This window comes from Camellia sinensis, chromosome 12 (genome assembly GCF_055761805.1).
Source record: "Camellia sinensis isolate YWXY chromosome 12, ASM5576180v1, whole genome shotgun sequence".
Classification (NCBI taxonomy): Eukaryota; Viridiplantae; Streptophyta; class Magnoliopsida; order Ericales; family Theaceae; genus Camellia; species Camellia sinensis.
Genome location: NC_138972.1, coordinates 122306467 through 122322525, shown reverse-complemented (window position 1 = coordinate 122322525; position 16059 = coordinate 122306467). Strand labels below are relative to the sequence as shown.

Genomic DNA, 16059 nt, shown 5'->3' with positions numbered 1-16059 from the left:
AGCACACAAAGTCCGGGTGAAGTCAGAGCGGTTTTGGCTCTCTCTATCTGGTGCGTTGTATAAAAATTCCTTCACTGGTCCTTATCTAAAGTGCATGCACCCGAGTAGTGTGGAGGCCTTCTTGTACGAAATTCACGAGGGCATTTGTGGCAGCCACATAGGGGGCAGGTCCTTGGCCTACCGAGCTATTTCGCAGGGATACTGGTGGCCGTGCATGCAGGCCGACGCACAAAAGTACGTCCGCAAGTGCGAAAAATGCCAGAAATTCGCCCATCAGATCCATCAGCCTGCTAGGGAACTTCTTCCCCTCACTAGTCCTTGGCCCTTCGCCATGTGGGGGCTAGATATAGTAGGGCCACTGCCAACAGCACCGGGCAACCGAAAATTCTTCATTGCGGCCACAGATTACTTCACGAAATGGTTTGAAGCTGAGCCCTTGGCAACAATCAAAGAGAAAGACGTGAAGCGGTTTGTCTGGCAGAACGTGGTCACGCGGTTTGGCGTCCCCAAGATCTTGATCTCTGACAACGGCACCCAGTTTGACGGTCGCCTATTCAGAGGATTTTGTGAAGATTTGAAGATTGAATTCTACAACTCCACCCCAGTTTACCCGCAGTGTAATGGTCAAGCCGAGGCATCGAACAAGACTATACTGGATGGGTTGAAGAAACGGTTGGAGAAGGCAAAGGGAAAATGGGTTGAGGAACTACCCAGCGTCCTTTGGGCATACCGAACAACCCCACGGCGATCTACCAGGGAAACTCCATTTGCTTTGGCTTATGGCATGGAGGCGGTCATACCTCTGGAAGTTGGCATGCCCACCCTAAGAAGTGAGAGTTTCGAGCCCGAACTGAATGCCGAGGCTATTGCCTTGGAGCTGGACCTAGTGGAAGAGCGTCGGGAGAAGGCCCTCATCCATGTGGCTGCATACCAACAAGAGCTCTCAAAGAAGTACAACAAGACGGTGCACCCCAGACCGTTCAATGTTGGTGATTGGGTTTTGAGGAAAGTTATGGGCAACACCCTGGTGCCAGGTGAAGGCAAACTAGGGACAAATTGGGAAGGACCCTACAAGATCACCGGTCTGGCGGGCAAGGGGGCTTACCACTTGGAGGATCTAGAGGGAAGAGCAATACCCCGGCCATGGAATGCGACCAACCTGAAACTGTATTATTTCTAAGCTTTTGCTTTCTTTTCTTGTGCAATGAAATTTTTTGGCTTGCACTTCAAAATGTAATTCTTTTTGTCAATATATCGAAGTAATTTTGCTTGAGCACTTGGACTGTTGTTTTAATATAAAAACCGAGATGATTTACTCCGGTTGGAAGAGTTGGTGTTTTGTCCAACTTAGGATTCCCAACCGAGATGGTTTACTCTGGTTGGAAGAGTTGGTGTTTTGTCCAACTTCGGATTACCAACCGAGATGATTTACTCCGGTTGGAAGAGTTGGTGTTTTGTCCAACTTAGGATTCCCAACCGAGATGGTTTACTCCGGTTGGAAGAGTTGGTGTTTTGTCCAACTTAGGATTCCCAACCGAGATGGTTTACTCCGGTTGGAAGAGTTGGTGTTTTGTCCAACTTAGGATTCCCAACCGAGATGATTTATCCCGGTTGGAACAGTTGGTGATTTGTTCAACTGCTATTCCCAACCGAGATGATTTACTCCGGTTGGAAGAGTTGGTGATTTGTTCAAATTTGTTATTACCGAGATGGTTATTTCGGTTTATGAAGTTGCTGTTACTTAAGTACTTCAACCGAGTTATGTATTCCGGTTGACGAGGTGTTTTGTTCAATCTACGACTTATACCGAGATGTTTTGCTGAAGATGGAATTGATGACAACCGTGCAAACACTTGGCAAAATTAGAGAGTTTTTCATTGATAGAAAGTCGATACAAAAGGTGGGGACAGAGCCCGGTTACATCAGAAACGCAGAAAGCAAACATACAAAAAGAAAAGAAAACTAAACTAAGGGGGAGAGATTGGTAAACTCGTCCTCGGCGGCCTCAAGGTTGATGGATGGACTTTTGTCTTGGGCACTAGGCTCGTCATGGCCGGGCTGCTCCTGCACCTCGGCATCCTCTGCCTCTGCATCTGTCTCGGCGTCTCCTTCTTCAAGCCCTTCCTCGGCCTCAGCTTGCAATGCGCTGAAGACGTCGTTTGCGTAAGGCACGAGGTAGACCGGTAGGAACGCAGGAGGAGGATTGGCAAATACGTCGGTGTCAGAGCCCTGGCCGAGATGCTCGCAGGCGGACTTCCAGCCAGCTTTGAAGTAAATGTCTTGTGTTGCAAAGACTTGTTTCTTATAGCTCTCCTCAGCTTCGTTGAAGCCGGCGTTGTTAGCAGCCCGGCAGTCTTTCTTCCGCGACTTTTTGAGCGCGTTTAGCTCGGTCTGGAGCTCATCCTGCTTTTTCGCGGCCGTATCCAGCTAACTGAGCAGTCTGTTGTTGTCTGCATTAGCCATCTCAAGTGAAGACTTTGCCCGGCCGAGCTCGGCTTGGAGGCTCTGGACTTGGTTGGCTGTGTCATTGGCCTTTTGCCGAAGTCTATGGATGCGCTCCATTACTAGGTGTTGTTTCTGAATGGCCTGCAAGAAGCAAAGTTTATTAGAGAAGGAACCGGGCAAACACTTGCAAAAATTTCAGAGGCACATTGACTTACCCTAGCCATAGACTTCATTGATGATTTTACCAACTGAGTGTCAGGGACGTGGTCGCTGCCGACCACGTCGCTCAGTAGAAGAAGAGCTTTGGTAAGATCGAAGGCGAGCAAATTCTCTTTATCGCCCTTGATCGAAGCCGTGGCCGGGATGTCTTGACCCCGGTGATTCAGCTGTGGCCGCCATGCTGGGATGGGGCTGACTGTTTCGACAGGTTGCTCGGTTGTCAGTTCAGCGACGAGCTCGACAGAGGGATCTGCCTGTGGTCTCTTGCCAGCCCGACGTGTTTCTTTGCTAGACTGCCCGGCGGCTGGAGAAGCTAAGGCAACCACGGCGGCACTTGATTGACCGGCAGCCGGGGAGCCGGCGACGACGCTCGGTATCTCGGCCGAGGTCGCAGTGAGAAGGTTTTTGATTCGGCTTCTTTTGGCCATTTCTTGTTCGTCTGTCAACCGGATTAAGGGGACGTCAGGAAGGGTAGGATCTGGAGGTGGCGATGGAGCACGTAGGAAGTCTGTTACTTTACTCCGGCGCGGAGCAGAGTACTTGTAGGTTGGGGTGTAACCGAGCAGTTCGTTGCAGTCTCGGTGGCGATGGCGGAGCACGGTCCTTATTGCCTCTACGTTGGGAAATTGATAGTTGGCTTGCAAGGCTTGGATTGCTGCAAAAGAAACAGGAAAACCGGTTAATTACAGAATAAAAAGGAAAGTTGACCGAGCAAGTTTGAGCGGCTTACATGAGGAACCGAAGTCCTTGCTTATAAACCAGCCTGGTACCTCGGCTGTTTCGTAATTGCCCGACACCCAGAAAAAATCGTCGTCGTGCAAATCTTTATCCGGGGTGCCGGTTACAATTTTCTCATTGCCCGGTCTGATTTTCAAGTAGTAGGCTAGGCCGTCACCGGTGTGACCCATCGTGTATTGCCTCAATATCTCGGCTAGACCTAAGTTGGTGCCTAGTCGATTGTTCAGTTCATGGACGCCATTGATAATTCGATAAGTGTTGGTGGACACTTGTGTGGGTGCCAGCCCGGTGCGGCGGAGGAACTTGGTGATAAGTGGGTTCAGTGGGAAGCGGAGGCCTCCTTCGACGATCGATAGCACGGTGAAGGGGCATTGTTCTGTTCTACCCCAAGGCGTGGTCTCTTCTTCTGCGAGCTCCAGGTGGACATCGGCCGGGATGCCGTACTCCTCCCTGAACACAGCCAGCACGGTCGGAGTATCCACTAGGAAGCGGAATTTTCCCATTTGTGGCCGGCCTAGGATAGCTCAGCTGAGGGGTTTGGCACTGTGGTAATTGGTTGTTGCTCGGCCCTGAGAGCCTCAGGAATGGACAGTGGTCCCCTTGGACTCTGTAGGAAAATGATGGCAAGTGTAAGTGTGAGCGCGGTCGCGCGAAGGGAGCTGGACTTTAGCTCGGTCATTAAGAGTGCCAAACCACCTCGGTCGTCTAAGCTAACTAAGGAGCTCGGTCGCCCAAGCAGACCAGATGTTAGCCCGGTTGAGCGACCAATTCCTTTTGTTATCTCGGTTTTTGCTAGGGTTGAGACAAACATGTTATTTGCTCAGTTAGATTGGTTTTTTGGATCAAATGAAGACCAGGAGCCCGGTCCGCCCCAGTTCTTTAGTGTTCTTCAGGAAAAATAAAGAACACCAAGAACAGTGGGAGGTTTGGGACGGTTTCTATGGCCTATGCCCTAAGAACTAAGTTTTAGTGCCCTAATGTGTGAAATATTAAAGAAGATAGCTACAAAAGAGGGATTGAAGGTCTTACCAGTGAGGGGTAATTACTTTTCCTTCGAGCACAAACGCAAAGAATGGCAAGCGGGGCTTGGAGGAAGATGCTAGAGCTCTGGCGAGTCGGATTGCATAAAGACAGTAGGAGGAAAATGAGACGAAGGGTCTTGTGTGTATAGACAAAAGAGACCGCCCAAATTCAAATTCTGGAAAAACGGCAGGTTGGCTGCTCGAGAACCAATGGCAGCCCGCCACGTGTCCCCATTTATGGCGACGTCAGAGCTGAAGAGACAGGTTGAAGAGTCGAAGAGCCAACCGAGCTACTTTCAAAGAAGAGGACGTCAGCCGAGGAGTATAACCGGGCAAGTTTGCAGACAGTAATGTTAACCAGCCCGGTCGCCCTTCGGCATTTTGCAGACCGAAGAAATGTTACCCCGGTCGAAGTATAGGTAATCCCAGTCACGCTCGCGCGGACGGAATTAAGGGGCAATTGAGAGGGAGATTTATGATCTGGAATTGGGCCGAGGCAACGGCCGAGCAGGTTAAGAGCCTAATTGTGCATGAGGCCGAGATGACCGGCGATCCGCCAGGAGATGGGCTGCCAGGACTTGGGCCGGGCAGGAGTTGGGCCAAGTATGTGTCGCCCCAGACCGTAAAGAAGCTGCTCGGCAAGGCAGTGCTCGATTGGAACGAGCTGCTTGATCAGGCGATGGTGGAGCCAGTCAAGCTGAGTGACCGGCGCCCGAAAAGACGTGGTTAGCCGAGGTAATCGTTTGATCGGCAAGAAGGCCGACCACAGGAGGTGCCCCGGGCTAGGCTTTGCCGAGATGCCGCCTAGCCCGGTCCTCCTTGGGCTTAGCCAGTGAAGTGCTTGGGTATAAAGCACAACACAGCCGTGGATAGAGAAGCTCGGCTGCCGAGCTCCAGCTGAGAAGACAGGTAGTTGAGATTAGGTGATGTTCAGCAAGGTTTATGCTGACAGATGGGATAGCGGAGCCACGTGTCAGGAGATGACTGGGAGTGGATATAGGGCGCAGAGGGTATATAAGCATGTCAGCGCCCCCCCATGCGCGAGAGACGAACATTCTGTAAGGAATTCCTACACTCTAACACTCCTCTCTCTTTCTCTTTATACTAAGGTGTGTGCTAACTTGACCGTCGGAGGGGTTTTCCAGCCACACACCGCCAGGTAGCTCACCGTTACTTACTCGCAGGTGATTGGACATAAACGGAGCTCGGAAAAAAGGAGTACGGGCTTGCCGGAATATTTGCTCCCCGTACACTAATAAATAAGTAAACTTCAAAATTCTTAAATTAAACCAAAATAAATGAAGCAACATTTTTTGAAATAGAAATTTTAAAAAAAAATTCCAAACAAGAATATATAAAAAATAAAAGGTTAAATTTAAAAAAATTAAATTCCAATATTTATTGGGAGCAGTGCATAACCATTCTCATTCACAGAGCTTTCACCCCAACTCTCTCTCTCTAACCATTCTCATTCACAGAGCTTTCTGTAGTCCTAAACTCACCCCAACCCTCTCACAAACGGAAAAATCCAACGATGTATTCAACTTTCTACTTTTTGTTTTTAATTTTATTTTCTCTTCTATCCCTCATCACTGACATGTCTATGTTGGAAGTGTTGTTGTGGGGGTTCTCTGTCGTTATTGCTCTCGAACTCGCAGCAATAGTTCTCTTTTCAAACCGTAGCAATGGTGAACAGAGAACTATGAGTTCGGTTGATGAGTCTATAGCAATGGGTCCTCTACCAAACGTCGAGCTTCACTCCTCCAACAATGGCGAACATAGAACTATGAGTTCGTCTTCAAGGTCTGGAAGGAAGAAGTGGATATTCAAGGTCTTCACTTGCTCATCATCTTCAAGGGATGAGAAGGAGAAGGAAAAGAATCGCAAAACGCAAAAGCAAAAGCGATTCCCAAAAAAACCGATCGCCGAAAAACCAGCGAACGGCGTCGGCGTCGGAAAGCGTGCGAATAGAGCACAGGAGATGAAGAAGAAGAAGACCTCCTTGCCGGTAGGGCAAGCACTGCTCGAATGTCTAGGGCTGTGCCCTTAATGGATTTACCAGAAGCCTTTGTTCCAATTTTGCTTCTTTAGTTAGATATTATTGGGTTCTGTCATGTATAATCCTGCATGGGAATGTGATGTTTGGGGAAGATGTAAAGAAGTGTTCTGATTTTAATAAAGTTAAAAAATTGAGAAGTTAAGCTTTCTAAATTATCTTAGAGTCTCTCTTTTTAGTTAAAGTTATGTAATATTTTAGTATAAAGTAAATTATTAAATTAAGTTTGTATAAGATTGCCTATAATATTCAATGCGAAGTATTGCCAATAAATTTAATTTTCTCAATGCATCCATTCCAAACTCAATGAAATTGATATTGAATCTAGAACACCACTACTTCCAAAGCAATATACGAAAGGCTTGGAGGACAGAAATTACAATAAAAGATTTGTAGCAAATAAGTAGCCATCTTTTGTCCACCATTAGTAATTTTCTGCTATTGATGCCATTATCTCATAAAATGTAGCACAACATTTAGTTTGGTCATATGGTTGGTTTATGTTGTGATTTGTGATGATAAATTTATTATCTCTTTTCTGTGTAATTGTATATTCAGTTCAGAGGGCATTAAGCTTCAAGGTTAAGTGGTTGAAATTTGTTTGGAATTCAATGGAAGTTTGCATTATCAAAATTATTGTGCACACTACACAGACAACTCTAATGATGCTTGAACCATTAGGTGATGTTTTTTTGAATAATGTTTAGAATTGTTCAATTTTTTGTAATTATGATATCTTTTCCCTCCCAAACACACATTAATGTGCACTAATTGGGCGTTTTTTGTTTTTTTATGATATCTTTATGAGTTAAAAATGTATTGATATATAATGGCACAGCCCTCATAATCCAACTAGAAAAGTATTCACCAAGGATGAGCTTGAGACAATTGCTTGAGCTTGTCACACCAGAGATTGCCTAGCTATAACTGACGAAGTATGAATATCAACATCATCTCTATTATACTTGTCGAGTATTATAGTTATTCCACATGACGTGATAGTTATTTCCATTCTCCTTGCGGCTTTGTTGTATAACAGACTTAGATAATTTAGTTGTCTCATAACTTGTAAATGGAAAAAATATGTCAAATTCATTGGGTTTCTTAGATACACACAAACCATAACTACGAAATGAGGACACAAGACGAGCTTCGAGTTTATATTCTCTGTTTTGAACTATGTAACATAAGTCCCATATTGGATCATCTGTATTAGTGAGTTCCAATAGCATCAAATGAGTGTGAATTTGGCTAAAGAATGAAAAAGAATTGTTGCTGAACATGGTTGGATCCATGAATACCTACTTGGTGGTTAGATTATGATTTATGTTGCTAAAGTTGGAGACATTTATTGTTTATGACTAGACAGAGTGCGTACACACTGCGTTAGCACATAGTTTGTGTTAAGGGAGAAAGATGGACACAGGGATGGTGGATGATACTTATTAGTAAATTAATGAGAATGAGACCTAGTTGAATGCCATAAGGCATTCTCAGTTGCATAGTTTCAACTTTCAAGTACAAGAAGTAGAAACATGCATGGTTTGTCTGACCCCATGTGGTCAACTGAACAATAATGGGTTTTGGAAACAGCAAAAACAGGATCAAGATGACCATATGAAAGGTTTTGTTTAGCAGATCAAATGCCCCAATAGTCCTTTTTTTTATGACAATGGTTACCATCTAGTCACAATTGCATACATTGTTGAAGATTGAAATGGCAAGTTGAAGTGGTTTGAGAAGCACAACCTAACTTGATTAGAATAGATGACAAGAGCTACTGAAAAAGCTGGGTTGTCTATATATTTAACACATAAAGGGGGAGGGTTTCAATAAAAGGGGAAAAGAAGTTCATCAAATTTGGGAAAGTGAAAGATCTTTGAGGACCAGGTTGTGACTGCAAAAGACTGAACCTTCATGAAAACTATTACTGTCAATATTGTGGTTTCGTTTAGTCAATTTGTCACTTTTGTTCACAAATATACATGAGAAGATGTTATGAGAGTGGCATGTTATATCCTAATGAAATATGAAAAGACAACAAATAAGTGAAAAAACAGTCAGAGTGCTAATTAATCAATTCATCTTCTTAGAACATCATGCATCTTCAGTGTGCTAATTCCATGATCAGAGTTGAGACCTAAACATTAGTATTAATAGTGAAGATTTCTTTACCGGTATTGGATTTTTCTCTGATGAGCGAAATCTACCATCCCCTAAACAACTTTCCATATGTAATGGTCTATTTTTAATGCTAATTACCAAGAAAAGTGAATGAATGTGGAAATTGCTGATTTTTTCATTCATTTGTTAACCAAAATCCACTGTTTGTTTCAATTGATCTTTTATGTTTTATCTATGTTCTGCAGGTATATGAGCATATTACTTATGACAACGAGACACATATATCCTTGGCCTCACTTCCGGGAATGCAAAGGCAAACTATCATCACATTTTCCTTGTCCAAGACTTATAGTGTTACAGGCATGCTTCAATATCTTACCTACCAGAATTGTACTTTACATGTGCTAATCTTGGAAGATTTCATGTTCTTTCAAAATTCTGTTGAAGTGTTTCCACCATGCGTGCATTATGTTCTATCTTAAGAAGCACGGATCCAAACATAGGACATGTTGATTCTCCAAAAATCAAAACACGGGCATGACAGGGATACAACAATTTTTTTATTTACTGTGTATAAAAATATAAATTTAGGATACATAGATCTGAGAGGTATCGTTGTATATTTGGGTGTATTTTAATTTTTTTTTTCTACTTATTCTTGCTTTATTTCCATATATTTTACTTTGATTCCAAATTAGCTTTGTGAAACTATAGAAAAAAAACTACAGAAGTGTCCTGAGGTGTGTCCAAACACAGGACACTTGTCCATGAAGTGTTCCCATTGTGTCCTACAAACAAATAATAATTAAAAAATTTGAGTGGACACATGGACACACGCTCCCCATAGTGTCAGACATAGACACGACACCCATCTTGGAGTGTCAGTGTTTCTAAGGTCCTATCACTACTTAAATGACCAGTAAACAGTTTATGTGTGTGCTCATGTTTGGATCTGCACTATGTTGACATGGGTGTGTCTCTATCAGGTTGGAGAATTGGATAGGCGGTTGCTTATGCTTGTATTGCATCTGCAATTAGAAGTATACATACTAAATTAATGGACTCTGCTTCAGCACCTTTCCAAGAAGCTGCCTTGACTGCTTTGAGAAGCCCTTTAGAATACTTTGAATCGTTGAGAAAAGTAGGATTTAGAAAGCAATAATTTGTCAATTTGATTGCATGCAATAGCTTACTCTGATAAAATTTGTGCTCATGATAATGCCAATTGTTTTTGTAATGCGTATTTGCATTTGTGATTAGGATTATGAATCAAGAAGAAATTACACTATCGAGTTGTTTGCTGGGGTTGGCTTCTAGGTTCAATTTAAGCCTCAAGGTTCATTTTTTCTATTTGCGAAGCTTCCTAAGAATTGTGCGCTATCTGATGTACGTGTCTTCTTTACCTAGTCTGTGCATATCAAGAATCCAATACATGTATATACTATTGTATTTGTTTTTTTGAGATTGGATGAATGACAACCTATTGTGGTTATTTCTGGAGTTGGTTATGTTTTAGAAGTATTGCCTCTACGGCATGACAATAGGAACTATCAATCAAGAAAACTTATTTGTTCAATATTCTTGTGAAAGAGGGAATGGGTTATACTACTCAACAGTTACACCTTCTTTTTTGAGAAAATTATCTAACAGTGAATGTCAGAGAAAGTAAGGGAGACTTATTTATAAATCCTATTTCAGACACTTATGCTAGGTTAAATCCTGTGTAATTTCTTATAGAGTTTCAAGTTCTATTTAGATAGGAATGTATTCTACAAGATCCTATGAGTTGTAAATAAATGGTATTAATGTGCTATTATGCACTATAATGGCAAAACCATATATAGGAAATTGAATTTAAAAAATCAAAAACCTAATAAGTTTGCGAAACGTAACGTGACACGTTACGTTACGTATATGTAGGTGTCACGTTACGTTACGTTTATGTAGGTGTCACGTTACGTTACGTTTATGTAGGTGTCACGTCACGTTACGTTTATGTAATGTCCTATCTTATATGGTCATATTACGTTACGTTTATGTAGGTGTCACGTTACGTTTCGCAAACTTAATCTATGGTAACATTCAATTTTCTAGATCAGAAGTGATATGTAGCTCGAAAAGAGCCCCTCCCCCCCCCCCCCCCGAATTGCCCGAATTTGAAAAGAAAAAGAAAGAAGAACGAAGAAAGAAGAAGAAGAAGAAGGACTGGAGAGGCCAACATCAACCGGGCTAGGCAGGGGGCAGAGGTAGAGGCGAAGATGATCGGCCGACGAGCTGCGACAAGCTGCGCCAAGCAACGAGCTGTGAGCTGCGACGATCGGCCGACGATGGAAGCGGAGGGCTCCATTCCCTCTTCTTGTCCTCTTTCTCTTCTCCTCTCTTCTTCTCTCTTCTCTTCCTCTTTCTCTTTCTTTCCCTCTCCCTCTGTCTCAGACCTGCATAAAGAAGAAAAAAAAAAAAAATGCCCAAAACGACGTCGGGGGGATTCGGGGGGGCAAAATTCGGGGAAAAAATCAATTTTCTTTCCTAAATCATATCTATATGAATGTGAATTTCAAAATACACGAACAAATAACATTTTCACATTCAATTTAAAAAATCAAAAACCTAGTAAATTTGCGAAACGTAACATGTCACGTTACGTTACGTTTATATAGGTGTCACGTTATGTTACGTTTATGTAGGTGTCACGTTACGTTTTGCAAACTTAATCTATGGTAACATTCAATTTCCTATATATGGTTTTACCATTATTTATGATATTAACAACTAATATTGAGGGTAAATGTGTCAACAAACTTCACACAGGACTTATGGAAACATAAGTTTTTTAGTAGGACTATATGTAGCATAAGTCTTCCTAATAGGACTCATAAATAATTTTCTCAGAAAATAATTACAAAAAATAATAAATATTATAAATATTAAAATTATAATTATAATTTATTTCATTAATATGTAATTATTTTTATAAATTACCACTAAATGGTAATTACCCCTTCTTTTTTCACTGAACAATATGACACCACTCAAATTAAAAATTAATTAATTTTTTACATCAACATGCACCGAAAAACAAAAAACAAAAAAAAAAGAAAAAGAAAGAACATAAGGGGGGATTACTAGTTTGATGTTGGAGACATAACATAAATTGTGTTTATTTGTGCATTTTACAGTAATATTAGTTTAATGTAAAATTTATAAAATTCCATAAAAACTCTTGTTATATAGAAGGTAACTTAGTTGTTTTATAATATGAAGGGTGAAATATTCGTTTTACAATACTATCTCTCCATGGGATTGCTAGGGAATGTTTGTTTGAAAGCATTGGAGGAGGGATTTGACTCCATGTCCAATCTATTATGGAATCCATTATTTGGTGAGAATTTATAGGCTAAATTAAGAGTCTTACCGGACTATCAATCCCATATATGTTGGACTATTGTGTCCTAGAGGGATGTAGAATAGAAATGGTGAGATTGGAATCTCATGGGACTAAGTTGTAAAATGACACATTTGCCCTCCAAGTATTTGATTTCATTATGTATTGTATTTAGTAAGTAAAATGAAATAAAATATAAAAATCTCAGTTAAGAAATAAAATAAAATAATTTAATTTAATTTAATTTTTATTGATGTTTATTTGCTTAATTTTTTAAACAAATTTTTATAGATTTTTTATTTATGTTTTATTTTAAGTTTTTGTTGATATTTTATTTCATTTCATTATTTAATTTTTATTGATTTTTTTATTTAAACTGATTATTTAATATTTAATATTTAAAAAAATTATTTAAAATTTTATTTTAAAAATAACATAAATTTTTTATTGATGTTTTATTTACTTAATTAAAATTAAATAAATAAATTTATTTAATTTTAAAAAAATTAAATAAAATTAAATAATTTTTTATTTAATCTACAAAAAAACAATTAAAATATTAAAGACAAATTTAGTATTACTATTACTAAATAAATAATTGAAAAAGGTAAAATAGTCTATTAAGCATTTATTTTTCTTCATAATATTTCAATCAAACATTAAATTCAATAGAATAGTCATTTCCAAATATCTAAAATCATGATAAAACAAACACGGGATACACATTCTTTCTAACTAAATAGTTCAGGGACTATATATTTCATGATTAATAGTCTGATAGATTACAATCTCTCTTTATCCAGTCTGTCCAAACAAACATGATCTCTGTGGAAGGGTTTCAAAATCCCATGGGACTCTTAATCCCATGGCACATTTCAAAAATAAATATGATTTTTTGCGAACCCACTCATTACTAATGCAATCGTATTATTCATCGCTCAAAAAAAATCGAGCCTATGGGTTAACAATAAGTAAAGAGGGTAATGCCTAACTTTTTTCTTTGGACCCCTCATTTATTTTATTTTATTTTATTACAATTTTTTCCTAACATCAAATTTCAATTTTGTCCCCATCCCTATACTCCCAAGTCTAACCCTAACCCTAATTCCATTATTACTTCCACTTCCGCCAACACCTTCTAGCATAAAGATCTCCTCCTTGACTTTCCTCCTTGACTCCCTACTTGATGGGCTATTAGGTCCATTTTTGGGCCCAATTTCGATGATCCGAACCGTTCAAATTTTAGAATTTGTCATGTATATCATACCTATAAAAAAATCAAGTCGATCAGATATCAAAAACCACGTGAACTAAAATTTTATTAAACAGTAAAACTATTTATTAAATTTTTTTAATAAATGATTTTTAGTTCTTTCGATATTCGATCAATTTGAATTTTTACAAGTATGATATAAATGACAAATTCTAAAACATAAACAGTTCGAATCATCGAAATTTGGTCCAAAAGTGGACCCAATGGCCCATAAAGTAGGGAGTCAAGGAGAAGAGTCAATGAGGAGATCCTTGCTCCTGGCATCCAACCCATCACCACTTTCACTCCCATCGGCAGCCACCACTTTCATCTTCATCCTCACCAATAACCTTCTTTCTTCTTCTTCCTTCCATTCTCCTCTTTTCTTGAAACCCTAACCCTAATTACATCACTGCCTACCACCACCGTCAACTGTGAGAGATGCGACCACTACTTCTATTCTTGGTGATTTCACCACTACTACAACCCAGATTGTCGACCACAACTTCTTCATGAAACTATCAGTTTTTAAGTTTTTAGGTCCTTTTAGATCAGTTTTTTAGTTTTTAGGTGCTTTTAGAACACCAAAAAAATTCAATAATAAAAAATGAGTCAATTTTGAAAAAAGTTCACTAAGACGGAAAAAAACAAAAAAACACTATTTACCTTGTTTTTCATGGACTTTTTTCAAATTTGGTTTTAAAAAAATTATTATTCTAGTTTGGTCTAAAAATACCTAAAAAGGATAAATAAATTTTAAAGATATTTGTAAAAATTTCACTAATGAAAAAAGAAGAGAAAAAAAAAAGAAAAAGAAAGCAACAAAAAAATTGCCGAACTCGTTCCCTTATTGTACAATGGAACCCATATTTAAACAAATTACTGTTAGGGAAAATCGATGTGATTCCCCACAAGTAAATCAATCAATGGGAATAAAAACTAATGCGGAAAAATTAAATCAAAGGCAACACAAGAATTTTTACGTGGTTCCCTCAATGTGAGGTACGTCCACGGGATCGAAATCCGATTCCACTATCAACCAAATAAGTTCCAAACGATTACAAACGAGACACTAATGGTCTCACAAACCACCCTTAGGTGAATTCCAAATAATCACAAATAAACAAAGAGGAAAGACCTCACCAAATAGATGAACCAAAATCTTCAGAACCAAAGTTGTAGAAGACCCAAAATAACGAACCAAATCAACTTCCACACAAAACTGAAACAAACCCACTGTGCACCCACACAAATCAATGTTTGTTGCTGTGTTTCTCAACTTCGGGAAAAACAAATCAAGTAAGGCAGCCGCTGCGCCTCTTTTTTTTTTCCCCAGCAAAAACGAAGACAATATATATATATATTATATATGTTGTGAATCTTGGATTTTTATAATTAAATCCTAATTGTATCCAAATTGAATTGGGTCTCCTCAAATATAATATATAAAAATATATTATACTAAACCAAGCCAAATTAAAACTCTTTTAATAAATCAATTGGGTCCCACACTCCAATAAGGAGGTATACCCAACAATTCTCCCCCTACCGACTTAGGTGGAGACATCAACCATACCCGCCAAAGTTCGACACTTTAAATGTTTGTCCCTCGACAAAGTCTTCGTCAACATATCTGAAATATTATCATCTGTGTGAACCTTTTCGAGTTGTAACAATTTCGAATCTAACACATCACGAATCCAATGGTATCTCACATCAATGTGTTTCGATCTCGAATGAAAAGTAGAATTTTTACTCAAGTGAATAGCACTTTGACTATCACAATAAAGCACATACTTTTCTTGCTTCAAACCCAACTCTTGCAAAAATTTCTTCAACCATAACTCTTCTTTGCAAGCTTCCGTAATGGCAATAAATTCAGCTTCGGTAGTTGAGAGAGCAACACATTTTTGTAATTTAGATTGCCATGCCACAGCTCCCCCTGCAAAAGTCATCAAATACCCCGAAGTAGATTTCCGAGAATCAACATCACCGGCCATGTCAGAATCTGTGAACCCATCAAGCATCGGCTTACCATCCCCAAAACACAAACACACCTTCGAAGTCCCTCGAAGATACCTTAGAATCCATTTTACCGCTGCCCAATGTTCTTTACCCGGATTAGAGAGAAACTGACTCACTACACCAACTGCGTGAGCAATATCCGGCCTTGTACAAACCATGGCGTACATCAAAGAACCAACTGCTGAAGCATAAGGAACTTTCAACATCTCTTCTTTGTCTTTCTCACTTGTAGGACATTGATTCGAACTAAGCTTGAAGTGACCCGCAAGTGGACAACCAACCGGCTTTGCTTTATCCATATTAAACCTCTCAAGAACTTTCTCGATGTAGCTTTCTTGAGACAACCAAATCAGTCCCTCTTTGCGATCACGAACAATTTTCATACCAAGAATTTGCTTTGCCGGTCCCAAATCTTTCATAGCAAAAGACTTGCTTAACTCCAATTTCAACCTGTTTATCATGGTAGAATCTTGACCCACAATTAACATGTCATCAACATAAAGCAAAAGAATAATAAATTTACCATCTGGAAAATTTTTCACAAACACACAATGATCCGAAGTGGTTTTAGAAAAACCATTATTCATCATGAAAGAGTCAAATTTTTTGTACCATTGCCGCGGGGCTTGCTTGAGACCATACAAACTTTTCTTCAATTTGCAAACAAATTTCTCTTTCCCTTTTTCCACAAAGCCTTCCGGTTGCTCCATGTAAATTTCTTCTTCAAGATCACCATGCAGAAACGCGGTCTTCACATCAAGTTGCTCAACTTCAAGGTTCATACTTGCAGCCATGC

General features: G+C 39.8%; 2 pseudogenes; one reads left to right on the top strand and one right to left on the bottom strand.

Moving 5' to 3' along the window:
* LOC145789121 (mannosyl-oligosaccharide glucosidase GCS1-like) overlaps nt 1-16059 on the bottom strand; it is a 377152-nt pseudogene that overhangs the window by 55033 nt on the left and 306060 nt on the right.
* LOC114293746 (uncharacterized) overlaps nt 6022-16059 on the top strand; it is a 67252-nt pseudogene continuing 57214 nt past the window's right edge.